Raw genomic sequence first — 18,878 nt, 5'->3', positions numbered from 1 at the left:
CAGAGCACGTGCTGGACTCCCTCTGTCTCAAACACACACACACACATGCACTGCCTCGGGCGCTGACTCTTAACAGAAGGGATGCATGGGTAGCCAGAGCATTCCTTCAGCACTGATGTGGCATTGTGTCAACACGATCGTATTACAGCACGACCTCACACACACATATGCTCACACTCGCTGAGGCTGGACTAAGCGATAGAGCAGAGTTGGCCGCACTCAGTTTTCTCTCAGGTTTTGTTACACTTGGTTTGAATCCGAAGTCAGTTCATTCAGAGACAAGCAGCTATGAGAAATGCATTATATTAGAAGAATTGTGAACATGCAAATACGCAAATAATATCATCAATAGTGGTCCACTTATACAAGTTAGAAAACTGCTTTTATACCAATTATAAACCATATGGGAGATCACATGATCTGTACCACAAGCTGAGCAGCCATAGATCTTTTGGTAGGTGGGAAGGGTGTTCCTGTTTTTCTTTATTCTCTTACTTTCATTCTCCCCCACACAATTTCCCCAGATTTTGTGTGTGTGTGTGTATATGAGATGTTTGGGTGGATGTTTTACCTCCTCCTCTGGGTGTTGCCTGCATTTTCTGTCACGTGTGTGTGTGTGTGTGTGTGTGTGTGTGTGTGTGTGTGTGTGCGCGCGAAAGAGAGAGAGAGAGTGAAAGAGACTACCTAATGGCCTAGATTACTATCTGCAGGATGTGCTCAGCAGTGGCGAATTCTCAGGGCCAGCAAAGCCTTCTCTGCTGGCCTAACATGCCAAATAAATAAATATTTTTCATCGTTTCATTCTCAATCACCTTTATGCCTATGTATTTTTAATCGCTTTCCACTCTTAATTAATCTACAAACAAATAGAGAAAATGAAAAGTTTATCCAGTCAGAATTTATTCCTTGATGCTTACAAGCAAAGCGTGACAGCTGTTTCACAAATCGCATGCCTGAAGTCGAAGCAGCGCGTGATTCTCAGCCTCAGGCCTTCAGAATTTCTTCAGAATCCCTCAACAGTGCAAATGCATGGGCAACTAAAGTCAGATTGTCAGATTCATCAGCCAATCAGATTGATTTATTTGTTCTTGGTGGGTATGATCTTTAGGATATGTCCCGGTCGAGGCCTTCTAGCTGGCCTTGAGTGACGTAATCATGCTTTAAGTGATGTAATTTGAAAGCGAAGAGCTCAAGATCTTACTAACATTCGGCTGTCATTACTGCCGCTATCGCTATTGAGAAAGAGATCCTTATGGATTTACAAACACGAGATGTTCTGCATGACCATGTGATTGCTTAATTTATTAAATAGGAAAAGAGGACCGATTTTCACATCAAGTGAACTGGTAAGTGCTTTTTGCATTGTTATAGCAACATCAGGAGTTTTCTAAGTGTAAATTAGTCTGCTTGAGCATTCAGTGTCGGATCAAGTTTTGAAAAGTAGTGCTGCGTTCCATTCAACTCGGAAAGTCGGATTTTACAACTTCCTACTAGGAAAAGTGCAATGGAATGCGTCTTGAAGTCAGAATAACAACTTGTAGGCTCGTGCAGAAATTCTCAACTCCGATTTCGCCGAGATGCAGGGGCATGATGTCACACAAACATGTCGACACTCAGGAAGATATACAAAGTAAGTGATAAACATTCACTTTATTAAGTAATATCGATAAATGAGTTTGTTTCCACATTACATTATATTAAAGCTTGTTTAACAAACACCTGCAGAAACAGGTGTATAACATCTCTTTTGATAATCGTAAACCTGAAGCACAAATGCTAGCACTGCAGCATTGTTTATCAGTTGGGTTGCTAGGAGACATCTCTAATGAGAGATAAACCTCTGCTAAGCTAACGGGAGCGTTGCAGTTCCGAAAATCAGGGAATGGAATGCATTTATGGTTGGAGATATCAAGTAGGAATATCCCACATCCAACTTGAATGGAACGCAGCATTACCGTGTACCCTGACGAAACGAAATTTATTGCAAGCAACATTTAGATTGCAAATACTATTAGATAGATTTTTCCAGGTATTATAGACCTCCTTGGTAGATTCATATGAAAAATAATGATTTTTGAATGTCTGTTCGGGAGACGTTCATTTCACAAAACAGTCATGCTACAGTTCAAATTAGGCTTGCTTGAGCATTAAGTGTCGCTTCAAGTTCTGGCTTTCGTGCGTGGACGTGTTTTTAAAATGTCAACTGGTATTACTAGTTAGCTGCGATATAATGTATAATGCCCAAAGGCATAGGGTGTCTTATTCATTGTGTAACTGTGTTTCTTAATGCATGAATCACACTGAAGGCCTAGACTTTAAATTCACGGCCCAACGTTGGTGCTCAGATCCCCATTTCAACATTTTGATTCTTAAATAAACCTCCTCTGTCTCGCTGATAGATTCAGGTCATGGAAAGCTTTACCTCAAACTGTTGAATGGAAGTCATGCACCCAGAGGACACGCATGGTTTAAATGCTTCCAGCAGCCAGAGAGAACACAGTTTCTGAGCAGATGGATGGTAGTTCCTACAGAGGTATGTGTATGTGTGTGTGTGTAATAGCCTCATGGTTGGCTCTGCTGCAGTTTTTTCACCTAATGGGACACTGGTGTGTCACTGCTGCAGGGTGTGTTTCACACATGTTACTGTGGGGGTACGCTTTGAAGTCACTCTGGGTTCTCTATGTGTGTGTATTAAAGGAGCAGTTCACTCAAAAATTAATAATCTGTTATAATTTGCTCACCCTCATGTAGTTCTAAATCAGTGTGGCTTTCTTTCGTGTGCAGAAGACAAAAGGTATAATTTAAAGAATAATATAATATAAAAGTGAATGGGAATGGGTGTTATCAAGCTCCAAAATTACAAATAAGCACCATAAAAGTATCTTAAAAGTGGTCCTTATGACTTGTGCACTATATTCCAAGTCTTTTGAAGCCATATAATAGCTCAGGGGATTTTAAACAGGGTGCCGGAAGGGAGTGCTTGGGGGTCTGCAGAAAATGAAATAGATAAAAAAGTTTTAAAAAAGGGGAAAAAATTTAACATTTACAAAATTTGACATTATTACCATTTTATTCTTCTTTCAAAAGACTTCAGATAAATAAAATAAATTACAATTTGTCAACTATTCTGTGAGATGAACTTGTTGTGTATTTGTATTAGCTGATGGAGAACACAGTACTCACAAGAAAGTCATTAATTCTGTCATTCAGTCATTAATACTTTCTACACACGTTTACCTTCATATTTTGCTATAATTGACAACACTGAAGTTGTGTTTATATCTGGTTCTTATGTTTCCCATAAATCATGGAGCTGCTTTTCTGGGTCAGTCCATGTGAGCAGACTGTGGCGTTAATGATGACTCTCCAGCCCTGTATATGTGCCTATGTGCCTCTGCCACACAGACCAAGAACAAGTTGTGGTTGACTCTCGCTGGAGATCTAAAATGATCCATCAGCCTGCTATTCCAGCAGGATATGAGCCCAAAACTCTGCTCGTATTCTGACTAATTGTGCAGTGTGTTGATTTTTTTTATGTCTGCTCTTTGTGTGTCTCTCTTTCTCTAGCTAAATTTCTTGACTGTTGGAGCAAAACATTTTAAAGATCTTTCAAATTTTAAATTATTACATTTCCTAGTAGGCCAATTATTAGGGCTGCCCCCTAATCGTCGACTAAAGGTTAGTCGATGAGAAGAGTCTTGGTCGACCAAGTTTTGATTGGTCGGTTGCTCACAGAAAAAACAAAACTCCACAGGAAACCGACGAACACCGGTATTACCACTGGTTGGACGCTACGTGGTATTATGGGGTAATTTTCATTAAGCAGGGTTTGGGTTAGCCTACACAATAAAGCAAGACACCTTGATTTCAAACTTTGAACTTTATTTTTTATTTATTTTAACAAAAAATTCAAATGAAACTGGAAAAAAAAAGTAAGTGCAATTAAAATGTGTTTTGTTCAACTTTTTGTAAAATGGCTTTACAACAGTTGTGAAGGGCAACATCTCTCTGGCAAAGAACCTACTTCATCTGCGCATTCTCTACCGGTCGGGTATTTCGTTGTCTGGGAAAATACATCATGCATGTGAATAAATTAATTTTGTTCCCTCCTTCACGATATATATATATATATATATATCGCAATATCCAATTACATCGGAAACCCCCGGGCTGAGGGAACGGTGAATATTCTTGCCTTAGTGATTTTGCATTGAAAATGAATTGAATTTATTTAAAAAATGAAAAACTTAAATCAAATAAATGTCTAAATTCAAACTGCACTCCAAATGAAATGAAAAGGCAATTAAAATAACGAAGTGATCAAAAAAAATTATATATATATATAATATAACCACCTTTCCATTTACCGTCAGACAAGTATCCGTCTAAACATGCAGGTGGAAAATTACTTACACAAATGAAGGCATAAAAACAATTAGAAATGTAAAAATAATAATTTTAATGATGATAATAATCACTGAACTATAAATTATGGTTCGAGATGAACGTGTTTTTGTATTATTTTATGTTTTAATCACAGATGTATAGGCTGTAGAGTTGTAGTCACAGTGAACTGCTCTGTGGAAATAAAGCGAACTGAACTCAAAGCACCTCCTGAGCTGAGATGTCTGAGGTCATTTGCAGCACTCATAGATGATACTGTTTTTGCACACAGAAAAATTCAGAAGACAGAAACAAAGAAAGAGTGAGAACCTTTTACATGCACATGTTCCACGAGACTGCATGCCTCCGTACAAACAGCGTGTCATACATGCGCATAGACGGCTTTTCTGTCATCTGTTCTTTATAATATAATAATGTGTGTTTCTTCAAGTGTGTGTCTGTGTGCTGCAGGGCAAATTATTTGTAATATTAATTTGATAATAATAGTAGCCTAATAATAATAATAATAATTTAATACATTAATGGGAAAGCGAGTCAAATATCGTCTTGACATCGTCAAAGGCATCAGCTATTGGCAATCACTCTGACCATCGTCGATACCCGAGATCATCGTCTGTCAGCACAACCCTAACGTGCATTTCTCTCTATAAATTAACAAAATGTTCAGTCTTCTTGCTGGTTTTTCCGACACATTCAGAATCATTACCGCTTTTGCCAGTGTCGCTGCTACTCGCTTCGTGCGTGCGCTTGTAAAATTAATATTTTAAAGGCTCATTATTACGGTTTAGTATTTCTCTGTAATGTAGAACAGTGTTAGCAATGTTACTTAAAACATTCTTTCTCAGCCCTGGAACTCAAACCATTTTCTGATGCCCCAAAAATATAAATATTTTAGTAAATAAATTAATATCATAAACGTGCGACAACTAGTCGACTAATGGCTTAAACTAACAACTACTTGTCAGCTAGGAAAATCTTTGGTCGGGGGCAGCCCTACAAATTATCCAGTAAAAAATATAGTTCTTAAGATATAATTGAGAAGTGTGTGTATGTACGTACTTAGCTATAGTTTGGGGACAAAGTTGTCTCCTTTGGGGGCATTAATCTTTTTGTTCTGGGGTAGGGTTAGGATTTTGGTTAGTCTATAGTAATTATAATAAGCTTTATATAAAATAGGGCTGTCTATGAAAATGTTTGAATTAATTACGAGATGTGCTGATTGATTAATCAAATCAGTTGCAATTAATGGCATGTGACAATATTCGCTGAGAATGTCCCCCAAATAAAAATTATTCTATATATAATTATAAATAATTATATTTAAATAATCATAAATATAATATTTAATGGATAAAATAATTTAGATAATAAAAATACATTATATTATTGTGGCAGAAGAGTAAAGCATTGATTAAAAATAAATAAATACAAAAGGGGCTTTATAAGTCAATACAGTATATTGTTTTTAGTCCCATATAATTAAACACACCTATCACTGGCCTACAGTCCACAGCAATACATTTTGCATTTTAGTTCGTCAACATCCGCTGTTCTCTCAGGATGCGTTCTTGCTTTCCGTCTGCACTTTTTTTTAATTGTCAGACTATATACAGTACATATAGGTATGCATGAGATAGACACTGTGTTCTGTGAACACAGAAGTGTCTCACTGGTTTCTCTCAGCATCATAAACGCTGCATTTTTAATCAAGTTAAAAGTAGTTGAAACTTTGAAAATAGCGTTTCGAGATCCCTGCATTCTCTTGTGCTTCTTCCAGCTTGTCAAGAATGAGTCTTGTGCGGCTCTCATTCTGTGGCTGCGCTGCTTGTGAGGTTTGTTGATGCATTAACTTTAAAGCTTGAAATGTTACGATGGTAGGAAAATATGCACTTTTATTGTGGAATTTACGTCTGGGTTAGGTGGCATGATTAATTGCATTACTTTTTGAACGCAATATTTTTTTGATTATTAATCACACTAAATTAACGCATTAAATCAATAGCCCTGTATAAAAAGTATATGGTAAGTCTCCATTAAGATAAAATAACATGTATTTGTCTGTATGAGAGAGAGAGAGAGAGAGAGAGAGAGAGAGAGCGAGCTTGTTTTACCAGATTTTATGATCCAGTGAAGAGCATCGTGAGCATTGGATGCTTTGGTTTAAGTGAGTTAAGCCAAAAACTACATTACCTCAATGGAAACCTGCAATTTTGGTTTTCGCATTGGAAAAAACACAACCCCACAATTGAAACCTTATTCCTAACATGATTCTAGGATCCTTCTTTCTTTCTTTCCAATTCTCTGGTTTCTAAATCAACTTTGTTGTATAATTTGTAGTTTTAGCCTCCAGTAAGCTTCTCAGTTCTCGCACACACTGCATCCTGTGATATTTGTGTGTGCGGATGTGTGCATGACTGATGAGGTGCAGATCCAATGGATCCAGTACCTTTGTTTCATGTTTTCTTCACATGAAAAGAAAAGTAAAAGAGATGGAGAGAGAGTGTGCATAAAAGCACAAAATGAGCAAAGAGACGAAGACTGACATGCAGCTTATGTGTGTGTGCGTGCTCTCCTTCTGTGTCAGCTCTCTGTCTTCTTAAGCATCATTCCAAAGCAGAGTTGTGGGAGGAATGAGAAACAGGTAACGACAGAACGAGGGAGAGGAGGAGAGCAGGATCTGCTCTGATTAAACACGTCTCACTCACATGAGCTCAGTGTGATCCAAACCCTGCGGACACAGACTGAACAGAGAACGGTTATTATTACAGGAGAATTATGCTTACTGCAGGAAGAACATTATTTGCGTCTGTGTGTGTGCAAGTGTGTGACATTTTTACAGTTCTAGATAATTACATGCTTACTTCTTTGTAGTTCCTAATAAATATTGCTTTATTGTCATGTGATAATCAGGCTTTGTGATACAGAACAGCCTGGCATAGTAGAGCAGTTTAATTTGTGCCTGACTGAAGCCACTACATGAGATATAGTGTGTGTGTGTGTGTGTGTGTGTGTGTGTGTGTGTGTGTGTGTGTGTGTGTGTGGTGAAATCGTCAGTGAAGATTAATGACCTAAGTAGAGGCAGTCATCCAGAACTCTCCCTCTCTCGCTGCTGTCGCTGTGTGTGTGGTAGAACAGAGAACAGAATGATTAAAGAGAGATCACACAAACAGATACCTTTCTGTGAAGCTTCAACTGAATCTCTTATTCTCTCGATCTCGTTATCTGAGTGTTTGAATGTGTGTGTGTGTGTGTGTGTGTGTGTGTGTGTGTGTGTGTGTGTGTGTGTGTGTGTGTGGCTGAGCTTTATTAGCTGTTTTAAAGGGTCTTGATGTTTTTTTCAAATGACTTGTCAGTGTAAGCCAGAGGAAATAACAGAACTTTGAGAGAGATTGCTTTCTTTAAAGGGGTCATATCATGAGGAATCACATTTTCCTTCATCTTTAGACAAAAGATAGATCATTGTACTATGAAAACATACTGTAACTTTCAGAACTTAAAACTTCCTCCCCAGTGATCAAATATATGTTGAAACTAAGTTGCAAAATCGGCGCATTCCAACATTCTTTTGAACACTTGAACAACTGAACATAATGTAACACACATGACCACTTACATTTACACATCATCAATGCATATTCAGTGTTCAGAACTTGTCGTTGAGTTCAGTTAATATGGAGGAAATAGGATAAATACTATGTTTTTCCTAACACTACAGGAACTAATGATGAGTAAATTGTAAGTCAAAAATTTGTATTGGTTGTGTGTAAAACCAACAACTCTGCATATGGTTCTATATCCCAAGTATCCCAACATTAGAAATGAGCGGCCAAAATGTATTTTTGACAAGATGCCTGATCATTTCTGTGTGATCTTAACTGCTTGAGTGGCACATTTCAGCGCAGAATGTTTTGTGATTCTGTCACAATTTAATGCAGGCTTTGCAAAGAGATTGAAGAATGGGGCAGTTAAAACCTATATTGAATATGGCATCAAAGCCGCAGTAAAGTGCAGTTACTTTGTCTTTCACATGTGAAGGGTGTATTTACATAGAATTCTTAAAGGCACAACAGCAAAAAGCAGACAGATTAATTTTAAGGGTCAGAGAGTGTGGAAAATAAAATAAAAAATGTGTTTACAAAAAATATTAATAACATTAATAAGTTGACCATAGGGGAAAACTTAAGTAATAAAAAATTTAAACATGACCCCAACAAACACACACACACACACACACACACACACACACACACATACTCAGACAGTGGATACAATGATGTAGGGAATCTATTCATTCTTAATTTATGAGTACAAATTAGCTGTTTCACCATCAGATGTTAATTCAAGTTCAACTTTTCTGTTATAATGAGGATTGTGATGATGATGTCATCTTGTACATTGTTTTTGAAATTATGTTTGTATGTTTATTCTTTAGAACTCTGAAGTGAAATCATGGCCTTGGTCCTCTCTATGAACCCCTTTTGTGAACCTGAGGCTGAAGCCCCACCACCAATCTACCAGCCAATCTGGGAGTCTGAGCACTGCAGCAAAAGCTGTGTCTCAACCCTCTCATCAGCAGGGGGCGACACCCAAAGGCTCACAGAAGGTTTGATACTATAATTGCATCCCTGAAAACCAGACTGCCATGAAGATATTTAAAAATTTCAGTCTTGATCAGAGTACATATTTTTCAAATAAATAAATCAGCCACAATTTCTCTTAATTCTTAGTTCCAGTATTTAATGAGATTTAGATGATTCGTGAAACTTTATTTTTATCTTCCCATTTTGTCTCCAGAGCCCCATTACAGACGAGCCCCTGATCATGTGATTGATCGTGTGGCTGTATCAAGGATCTCTTATTTTAAGAGGAAGTTTGTTGAGAATGAAGAATCTGTACTGAGCTTCAGGAGTTACTGTCACACTGTAAGTCTACCAGCCCTGCATTATTTAGCAGATTTCTACAACACTTAATGACCAAGCATAAGACTGCAAATGTTGCACATTTTTCATAACCCTGCATAACACTTTATAATCCTTCATAATACAGTAATTCATTAATACAGTGATTGCAAGGCAGTGATTATTAGTAGTCATTGATATTCCTCAAACATTCTGGTTAGGGTTTGATCTGAAAGCCTAACCTAACTATTCAGTTTCCCCTTGTGTTCGTTTGGTGATATTTCTCCTGTTCGCGCACATCTCTGAAATTCTTGACCTAGGAGAACTCGGCTGGTCGAAGAGCATTGATGATTGGTTAAAACTAATCGTGGGTGTGGTATGGACGTGACTTTTTTATTTATTTACAATTGCGCATGCCAGCTGAGGAGTTGTTACCTAGCTTACTGTCGTTAAAATGGATAACTTTGAAGACCAGCTCTCAGAAATTGTGCGGAAGTATTCTTTCTTGCATGATTTGCAACACAAATTCTACAAAGACAGCATGGCCATGACAAATGAGTAGGAAGAGATTGGAGTTTTTAAAAGTGGAAGGGGCCGTGACAAGTTTAATAAAGCAAAGAAGCGGCACAGCGCTAAAATTGGCGGTCCACGTAAAAACCTGCATTATTGGCTTTAACTGTGGCTGGAACAGTATATTAAACACCATGATATCACCCTAAAAAAACTATTTTAAAACAGCACCGCACTTAAGTATAAATGCCAGCTTCATTTGCTGAGGGTGCGTTTGTTCGCCCAAGAGAAAAAAGTTCTGCTTCTTCCAAAGTATAAACCAGGCTTTAGGTGTGCTATCTGTTTTTGTAAACGTTGTACTATTTAAGGCATTCAAGATTAAAGTTTGAAAATCACTTATTGTGTTATGGAAAGAAAACGCAGGCTTTTCGTGAGGTTCGTGAATGTCTTCAAAACCTGACCAATAGCGATGACACTTTCATAATATTTGCATGATACTCATAGCCTAAAACTCACACATAATACAGTTTAACACTAGCTTTTCATAGCAATGCTATCTTATAGACATATAGACATTGTATTACAAAGTTCTTCTTTCATATCATGTCATCAGTATATTGCAAGCTAACTTACATTTTTATATTGTTCTGGATGGCTGTCGTCTTGGACTTATTCTGACATTTTCAGTTACCGATGCCATTGTAGAAATGTGCTGTTCACAATTAGCCAGGATTAATTTACTCCACAAGGGGAAGTGTCCGATAATAAGGCGGTTATTGAGATAAAGTGAGTAGTATTTAGTTGGTCATGTGATCTCAACATGGAGGCCACTATGAAGCAACCTGCTTCATGTGAAATACAACTTTTATTAGGCTACTTGTATGACTGAAGGCTTCATTGTACATGTGAGTGTACATAATTTTTAATGACAATAAAATTACTGAGTGCATATTTAAAAACTGCCCTTTCCACACTTACTGTATGAATGCACTTGTTTTCCTATGATCCAGCAGGTGTCACCCATGCTGGAGGAGCGTGCTCACATTCTCCGTCTCTCTCTTGAGAAGCTACGTTTCATGGATGACCCTGAATCCTTCTTACGGCGCTCTGTGCTCATCAACAACCTCCTCCGGCGCCTCAGGAACGAAATCATCCAGAGCGACTGGTGCTTCACATCGGGCCCCATGGCCACACCCTGCCCTCTCCAAACCCCAGCCACAAACACACCTCTCCCCCTCCTGCCCTGCAGCCCTGCATGACACCACCAGGACCACACCGCAAACGCTTGCGTCTGCTGAGGAGGGAGGGGCCGGAGTGCGTCCCTGCATGCTGCTGTTTATACGCAGCTGGCCGCTACCTCCAGTTCCCCCTATCTGTGGATGAACGGGATGTATACTCCAACTCCCACCCTTCTTCGTCATCTTCATCAACATCAGTTAGATTTCCACAGCTGGTAGATCAGGAAGAGGAGGACAGTGAAGAGGAAGAGGAGTTGGACTCTGTTTGTCCTATGCTGGCTCGGTGTCAAGCCGAAACCAGAGAGCAAAACAGAACGTGGGAGGGTCTAAGGGAGCAGAGTCACAGGGATAAGAAGACCCTGGTGAAAGAGAGAGAGAAAGGGAAAGAGAAAGGTGGAGAGAGGGTTAGAGGAGGGGAGGTTACAGTAGGAGTTTCACAGCAATGGCTTTCAGATGCTATAGGTACTGGACACCAGGGGGCCCTAGCGAGGTCTCACATGAGGGGGAAATAACAACCGAACATTTGCTGTGGAAACAAAGTAATAAACTGGTTTCCAACAGCCTTATAGATCTGATATCAAGACTAGAATATCAATGGAATCCCTGCTGAAAAGATAAGCATGGCTTGTCACAAGCATATTGTGTTTTGGATGCTGGAATGCTGGTTTGCCCACCAGGCTTCTTAACAAGTTTAACCAGCAAGACCTTGGTAAATCAACTTCACCAGAAACACCAGCTTTTCCACCATCGGGCCAAATGGTTGTGAGCACAGTGAGTAATGTTTCCGGTAGCATTTCAACTTGAGCACGGTTCGATATGGTTTGATTACAAAACGTTCCGGGCCTGAAAATCACAGCATGGTTAGCTAACGTTACTCAGGATAGAGAACCATTCTGGTGGAATGCTTGTAGTGACGTGGCGATTCATGATTGGTCACTTGCACAGTCAGTCCATTTTAATCCTGATTTCACAGCACCAAAGTGGAAAAAGAAACCACAAACATGCCAACGAACCCGGATCGTATGGAATGGCTCGGTTCTGCAACGAGAACCGTTCGGCCCGATGATGGAAAAGCAGCTGTTGTGCTGGTCTACCAGCTAAGTTTTGCTGGTGAAAAGCATGACTATGCTGGTCCACCAACTAGACTAGCACTAGACCACCACTAACAAGCATAAACCAGCATGCACCAGCTTGGAAATTCATGCTGACCTAAGCTGGTCTTTTCAGAGAAGGTGGTAAGAAACTTATCAATGTTTTTTCATTTTTTTATTTCTACATACTTTTGTACTTCCAGATTGCTCAATACAACACAAAACAAGGGACCGCAAATTCACAGATAGCTCGTCTCTTGTGGAAATTACCATACTGTGCCTTAAATGTTCTCGTGTTTAGTCTGTTTGCTGTGTTTGTGTTTATTTGTGAATGAACCAGTTTAATCTACAGAGATTATGTTTGGTAAAAAAGGAAGGGAGCAAAAGAAAGGAGAGACAGAAAGAGATACAAATTTAGAAATTGTTCAAAGTTTGTAACACTTTTTTTGAAAGTTCTTTTGTTAACATTGTAGGCACATGAGAAATGCATGACATGGGTTGCTGATGATTAGTGATCTACCGATATGGGTTTATAATGGCCGATGCCGATATCCAGAGAGCAGGGTGGCCGATAGGCCGATACAATGCCGATATATCACACAATTTAATAAAGTAAATAACAAACATAAAATTGCTATAAAAAAAAATTATAAACTCTTATTTAGCACTATATTTACTCAATTTCACACTAAACTTTAACTTTGTAAAAAATAATCTAAAAAATTAATATTGTATTTTAAATGGTAGATTTCTGTTCAGTTATACAATTTTTGTAATTTATTTGCACATGAAGACATTGTTAATATATTAGGAAGAAGGAAATAACAGTACACACAGTAGTCCAGCAACCATGGATGGCATGTCCACATTAGCAATCGCATTTTCTCAAAACAATACAGTCTAAAACCAATTGCACATACAGTGCATAGTGAATAAGACATTTACTCATAGCACACAGGAAGTGTTTTTACCTAGAAGTTGCACTCATAAGCTCTTGCGGATCCAGCACGTGCAGCAATCTCCTGACATTCTAAACGGCCTGGATCACCTGCTTGGATTGTCATGGACTGACTGTCATGATTTGTGAATCAGAGGACCTTTTTATCATGATCCAGAAGTTTTTGATTCTGGCTGATGGAATACGCACTTCAGAGGAAGATATTAGATGAGCACTCGATTGGAAGAAAATGCAGGATTTTCGTGAGGTTCGTGAATTACATCTTTTAAAACAAGATATCTGCATATTTGCAGATGGTATATGATAGTAGTTTTATTAATATTTGCCTTTTTATCATTAGACTAGACAGTTAAAAGTTACAGGGAACTGTTGAGGAGAGAGGGAGAATGAAACAGGCGAGAACTTTAACACTATGAGCTCAAAAGCGTGTGTTGCGGCTCTGATATAAGGACCGTTTAAATGATACTGTGTCGCACACCGGTCTATTATTGTAGTAACACGATGGCACATAACAAAACAATGAACCATGACTTGTCATTTACATGTCTCAGTCGCTTCACATGCAAGCAGGCGATTCTCAGCGCCCTCAAGAAGCAAATCGGCCAAAGGGGAAAATGTATCGTATCGGATGCCGATAATTAAAAAATTCTGAATATCGGCCGATTTATCTGCCTCAGTGATATATCGATCGACCACTACTGGCGATCATCTTGTTTGCATGCAGTGGATTTTATCATGGATGCTTGAGGCCCTGAAAGTGGCCTTAATGTTTAAAACATTCCTAATCTTTTTAGCACCCTGAACATTTGAGTATTTTGACATTCAAAAGACAAAACCTCCTAATCGAACCCATGCTAACTGACGGTATCACAGACAAACACCTCAAAATAAAGACATTTTAGTCTGTTGTCTTGAGATCCCTACTGATTTAATTCATTGTTGGCATGGTACAAATGAGAGCATTCTCCTTCCACATCAAAGATGTTTTCATTTTCATGCACTTTTTTATATTGGTTGTTTATGCATTTTCTCTGGAGTATTTTGTAAAATAGCATTTTCTTATAATAGATAATGGGAGACCCTCGGACACGAGTAGAACGTATACAAGCACCAGTGTTGGAAAGGAATGAAGCAGAGACAGTTTGCTTGAAATCTTAAACATTGTTCAGTTCGGATGTGTGTGTTATTTTTGTGAAATGTGTTATGAATAAAGGAATGATCATTCCCAGCTTACATTGTTCCCTTTATCTCCTTGTGATGTGATTATATCTGGCACACAGCTTATTTCTTTGCCCCACTTCTCTCTTACTCATTCTTTCTCTTATTACTCTTGCTGTCACCTTTTCTCTTCCTTCCTCTCTACTCCATTATCACTATGGAAACAATGTTTACTGGAAGAGCAGTCTGGGATCCCCTGAGGCGAAAAAGTTTCAAGGCAAACACACACATACACCCTGTGGTTATTACGAACGCACTCATGCACATGTCTTCGCACCCTGAGATGTGATGAGATGAGAGAGATGTTTTCAGATAGAGCACACTGTTTCAGTTTAAGAGGTAAACGTGAAGATGGAATTCATTAAGTCCATCTCTGGATGTTGTTGTTTATTGCAGTCATCATAAAGAGCAAGATAGAGGATTGACTCTACGTCCAAAAAATGTGTACTTTCCTACTACACCAGTGCCGATAGCTTTAAGACTAAATGTGTGTAAAGACACACATACTTCAACACCCCCCCCCCCCCCCAAAAAAAAGATGGGAGGGCTCCAAGGTGATGAAACCAAGGGCCAGAATTTGGTTTTGAGGCCAATAAATGTCCCATGAAGCTACTAGGGGCAGGTTGGGTATCCTTGGCACACTGGCACCTATCACACTCTTGGCACCAACAGGCAATGTCAGAGGACATACCGGGCCAGTAACATCGCTGATACACCAACTGAGTAGTTAGGTCTACACCCTGGTGCCCATGCTGTTGATGTAATTGGGTCAAGACTTCACCCTTCATGGCCGCTGGCAACATTACCTGGAAGACTTCTTCCCCACCATCCAGGCGAAGCACCCGACGATAAAGCACCCCTGCCATTTCCGTCAGACGGTCCCACTGGTGAAGCAAGATCACATCAGGCTTGGAAAGCTTCTTATGTTCTACCGAGCTAGGGGGCAGCTGCTGCCTCCAAAACACCAACAGCTCTCCGATTACCAGATCTACCTCCTGCTGAGAACTCATATCAGCAATGGAATTACAAGGAAATGCAGTCATTTGGTTTACCTGGGTCACCAACTCACCCTGAGTGGCTCGCTTTACCAAAACCGGGACTGCAACACCTGAGAACAGGTCTTGGGCTTCCCCCAGCACAGGGGGATTCTGCCTCGACTAGAGGACTTAGTATATAAGTTCAATGAAAAAGATATTTAGGAAAATGCTCAGCTACGCCACCCCGGGAATTTCACCCGGGGAATTAATTGATAGAAACTAAGAACTAGCACTAGGACACAGGTTCACTTCCAAAATGCAAGAGATGTGGATTCAAAATACAAATAGAAAACAACTTTATTTTTGACAATACAAAAATACAGAAGCAGCCACTGTGTTCATTTCTTTTCTTTCATTCTTCTTTCTGTCTTTGTCTCATTACTAAATGCTTTTTCTTTCTTGCAGTCTCTCCTGAACCCTCCTTTTTGAACATATTATTGTCGTTCAATCATTCTCTCAGTCCCCCCTCCACTCCCCCCACCCTAATCTAAATTTTTTCATATCTCTGACAGGTCTGGCTGAGGTATTAAATTATTTGAGAAAAGTGTGTTCCCGGTGTGACTAATGATACAAGATTTGGGAGCTATCAGACAGGGAGAGGTATTTTTCAACTAAAAGAATGTAAGTCTACATAAGTCTAATTTAAATCACAACAGCAGGCTCATATTCACCTCACCTTCCCTGGGGCAGCACTGCAGTTAGAGGGAGGAATTGTGTGTGGGTGTGTTGTGATGCAGTTTGACAAGCATCATGTCATTGTCAACACTAATAGAGGAGCAGAGAAGCATGATCTGTCTTTCTCTCTCTCTCTCTCTCTCTCTCCTTCCAGGCGTGAAAACTGTCTAATGCTACTGGCTCGAATTGTCATCGATCAACATATAACTTTGGCAACTCACTGTTGCCATGTCAACTACCCCTTGCCAGGTAGAGGTTTTCGATCAAACGGCATTCATCACTGGCTCTCCTCCCTGCCCCTGTCCTTTTAATCTTCTCTTCTCTTCTCTCAACTCCTTGCCTCTCCTCTCTCCTGTCCTGTCCAGTCATTTCACCCCTTATCTCATGCCATCCATCTGTTTGTCACTACATCAGGTTAGCCTTATGAATCTCACTTTCTTTCACTCAGATACTTTTTATTCCTGTTTGTAGGTTTAAAACCACTATCCTTAAAGACCCCATGGAAAGCCTGACAAGCACTGTTTCCTGTGTTGCTGTATTTCCTTTTTTTTTTTTTTTTTTTTTTTTTTTGTGCAGATTTGCAGATGCAGATTTCAAAACCTGAATTTAACTGTACATTTTCTACTTTAAAGCACTTTGGAGAATGTCAAACACCTCATAAGGCCAGAGAGGTCTGACATTCTAAACAGCGCTGATGACGAAAAGACGAGAAAACAAAGTGTATGCCATTACTGTAGTAACACCAACTGTAGTAGCAGGCATAGCCACTGGAAGTAGGGGTGCTGAGGGCATTGCAGCACACCCTGTCAGTGTTGCAGCACCCCCTTTTAAGTGCTGTCAAACCGTCATATTCTGTGTTAATCTCTTTAATGAAAGTAATGATGAAAATATTTATACAGTAGGTATTTTCTGCAGCAGACCCCGGATCAAGAGCAATGATTAGCCACATGTAGAATGAGTCAGTTGTGTGCAGTAAGATAATGTGAAAGATAATGTGAAAGAGAATTATTATTCTGTTAAATAATAATTATAATAATAAAACATTTGTGATTACAGCCTCTAAGAGCATTACAATGTTTACATGTGTGAAGTGACATATTGTTCAATACCTTCTTTAGATGACTGAAGATGCTCCATACCAGCTATGATGTGGTGTGATCAATTCATTTTCAGTATATTTTCAGCTTTTTCTTTGAAACATGAGTAAAAAAAAAAAAAAAACATAACTCACCACATTCAGGACAACAAACAAAATAATTTAAAGTCCCCATTAAATAAAAATTGGAAGTTTTCTGACTTTTAGTCCACTTTGTAAGCTTTGAGAACTTTTACATTGTTGGTGAAGCTACTTTGAAACTGCAGTTCATCTTAGTAATACAGTTCTGAGTTACCAGAATTTTCTTTCCAATTCTTCTAGTTCTATTAAATCACACAAAAAAATATATATTTAAAGTCCTTTTTATTCATGACCATTCATTCAAACCATATTTGGCCCTCAGAAAAAAAAAAAATATTTACAGTATGTGAGTTGCTGTATGTATTTTGTTTTTGAATTAAGTTTAATTGTTTGTTTAGGCTTTTGTCGTGTGTGTAATGTGCTAACTGGCTTAAGTTTATTTTATTTATTGTAGGAATGCTAGTTCTTCCCCTATCGGTGGTGGTGTCCCTTGCCCCGAGGGTTGTGCCAGTCACTTATATCTTACTGTAGTGTCAGAGTGGAGTGTGTGCATGTTTGTGTAGTGGATTGGTTTTTCTAGGGAACCCTTGTTCCCTTTTCTAGCCTGTCTTCACAGTATTTGATTCTCTTTTTTTTTTCTTTTTTTTTTTTTTTTGAGTTCCTTTGTTGTGAATAAACAGCTTCTCAGTACATGTGTGTATGCATATGGTACCTGGGGTGGCAAACCCTAGTATTGTAAGTGCCAAGCAGTGTTACTGATGTGTGGGTGTGAATCCTTAAAATTTGATTGATTTTTATGGTATTTATTATTAAATAAAAAGTTTGTATATTTCCTTATAAAAGAACCCACGTCTCAGGCCCTTTCTGTGTAGAATGAACCTGTGTGATCCTTAAAGCAAAAGTGGTGTTAACCATAGACATTTCCTTGGGTGAAACTCCCAGGGTGGTGTGGTTGACTATTCTAGTTTAATCCTAATGGTGGTATCTCGCTCTTATCAACGCCACTCTGCTACATTAATGATTTAATTATCTTTGACAACATGTTTGCATTTTGTTTGTACTGATAATACACCATTAAATGGAAGACACCATTTAAATGTATGTCTGATTTGGGTTGAATCTGTCCGACAGTCCAAGTAATCACTTATAAGTTACTTTGAATTACTAGTATGTAAATCGTATATTGGTGTTTTATATATATATATATATGGAGGACTCTGTGTGCTGTATTAATTCTGTGAATAAATCCTTCATTATAAGCATCTATATACAAGAACTGTGTTGATAAATACATCTGTCAATAAATAAATCACAAAATGGGTCAAAGATATAGAGATTGTTTTTTGTTTTTTTGTAATTGACATGGACATTGAGGTAATTATTAAAGCTACACTATGTAACTTTTGTTGCAACAAAAATCCATCTCCCAAACCATGTCTTTACACGTGTGTGTAGTGAAATACAATAATTATACTGTAATCGGTGCAGAACTATTCACTTGCTAGCACATGTGTATTTTTCTTTATAACGGCAATTTATATAAATAAATCCTTTTGTCCTAGGCTTGCCTAGAACATGTGAGTCTTGAAATGATGTTGACCACTGGTTGGTAACAATGACAATCTATAAATTAGTTACTACCATGGTCTATTTGGCCAGAATATCCTGCAGT

The 18,878-nt window shown here is 38.7% G+C and overlaps 1 pseudogene; it reads left to right on the top strand.

Annotated features, from left to right (window-relative positions):
* Positions 1–2,399: 2,399 nt before the first annotated feature.
* LOC127414018 (SERTA domain-containing protein 4-like) lies at positions 2,400–14,484 on the top strand (annotated as a pseudogene).
* Positions 14,485–18,878: the final 4,394 nt, after the last annotated feature.

This window comes from Myxocyprinus asiaticus, chromosome 23 (assembly GCF_019703515.2).
Source record: "Myxocyprinus asiaticus isolate MX2 ecotype Aquarium Trade chromosome 23, UBuf_Myxa_2, whole genome shotgun sequence".
NCBI lineage: Eukaryota > Metazoa > Chordata > Actinopteri > Cypriniformes > Catostomidae > Myxocyprinus > Myxocyprinus asiaticus.
Note: the sequence above shows the minus strand (reverse complement) of the source record. Positions and strands in the feature narration are given on the sequence as shown.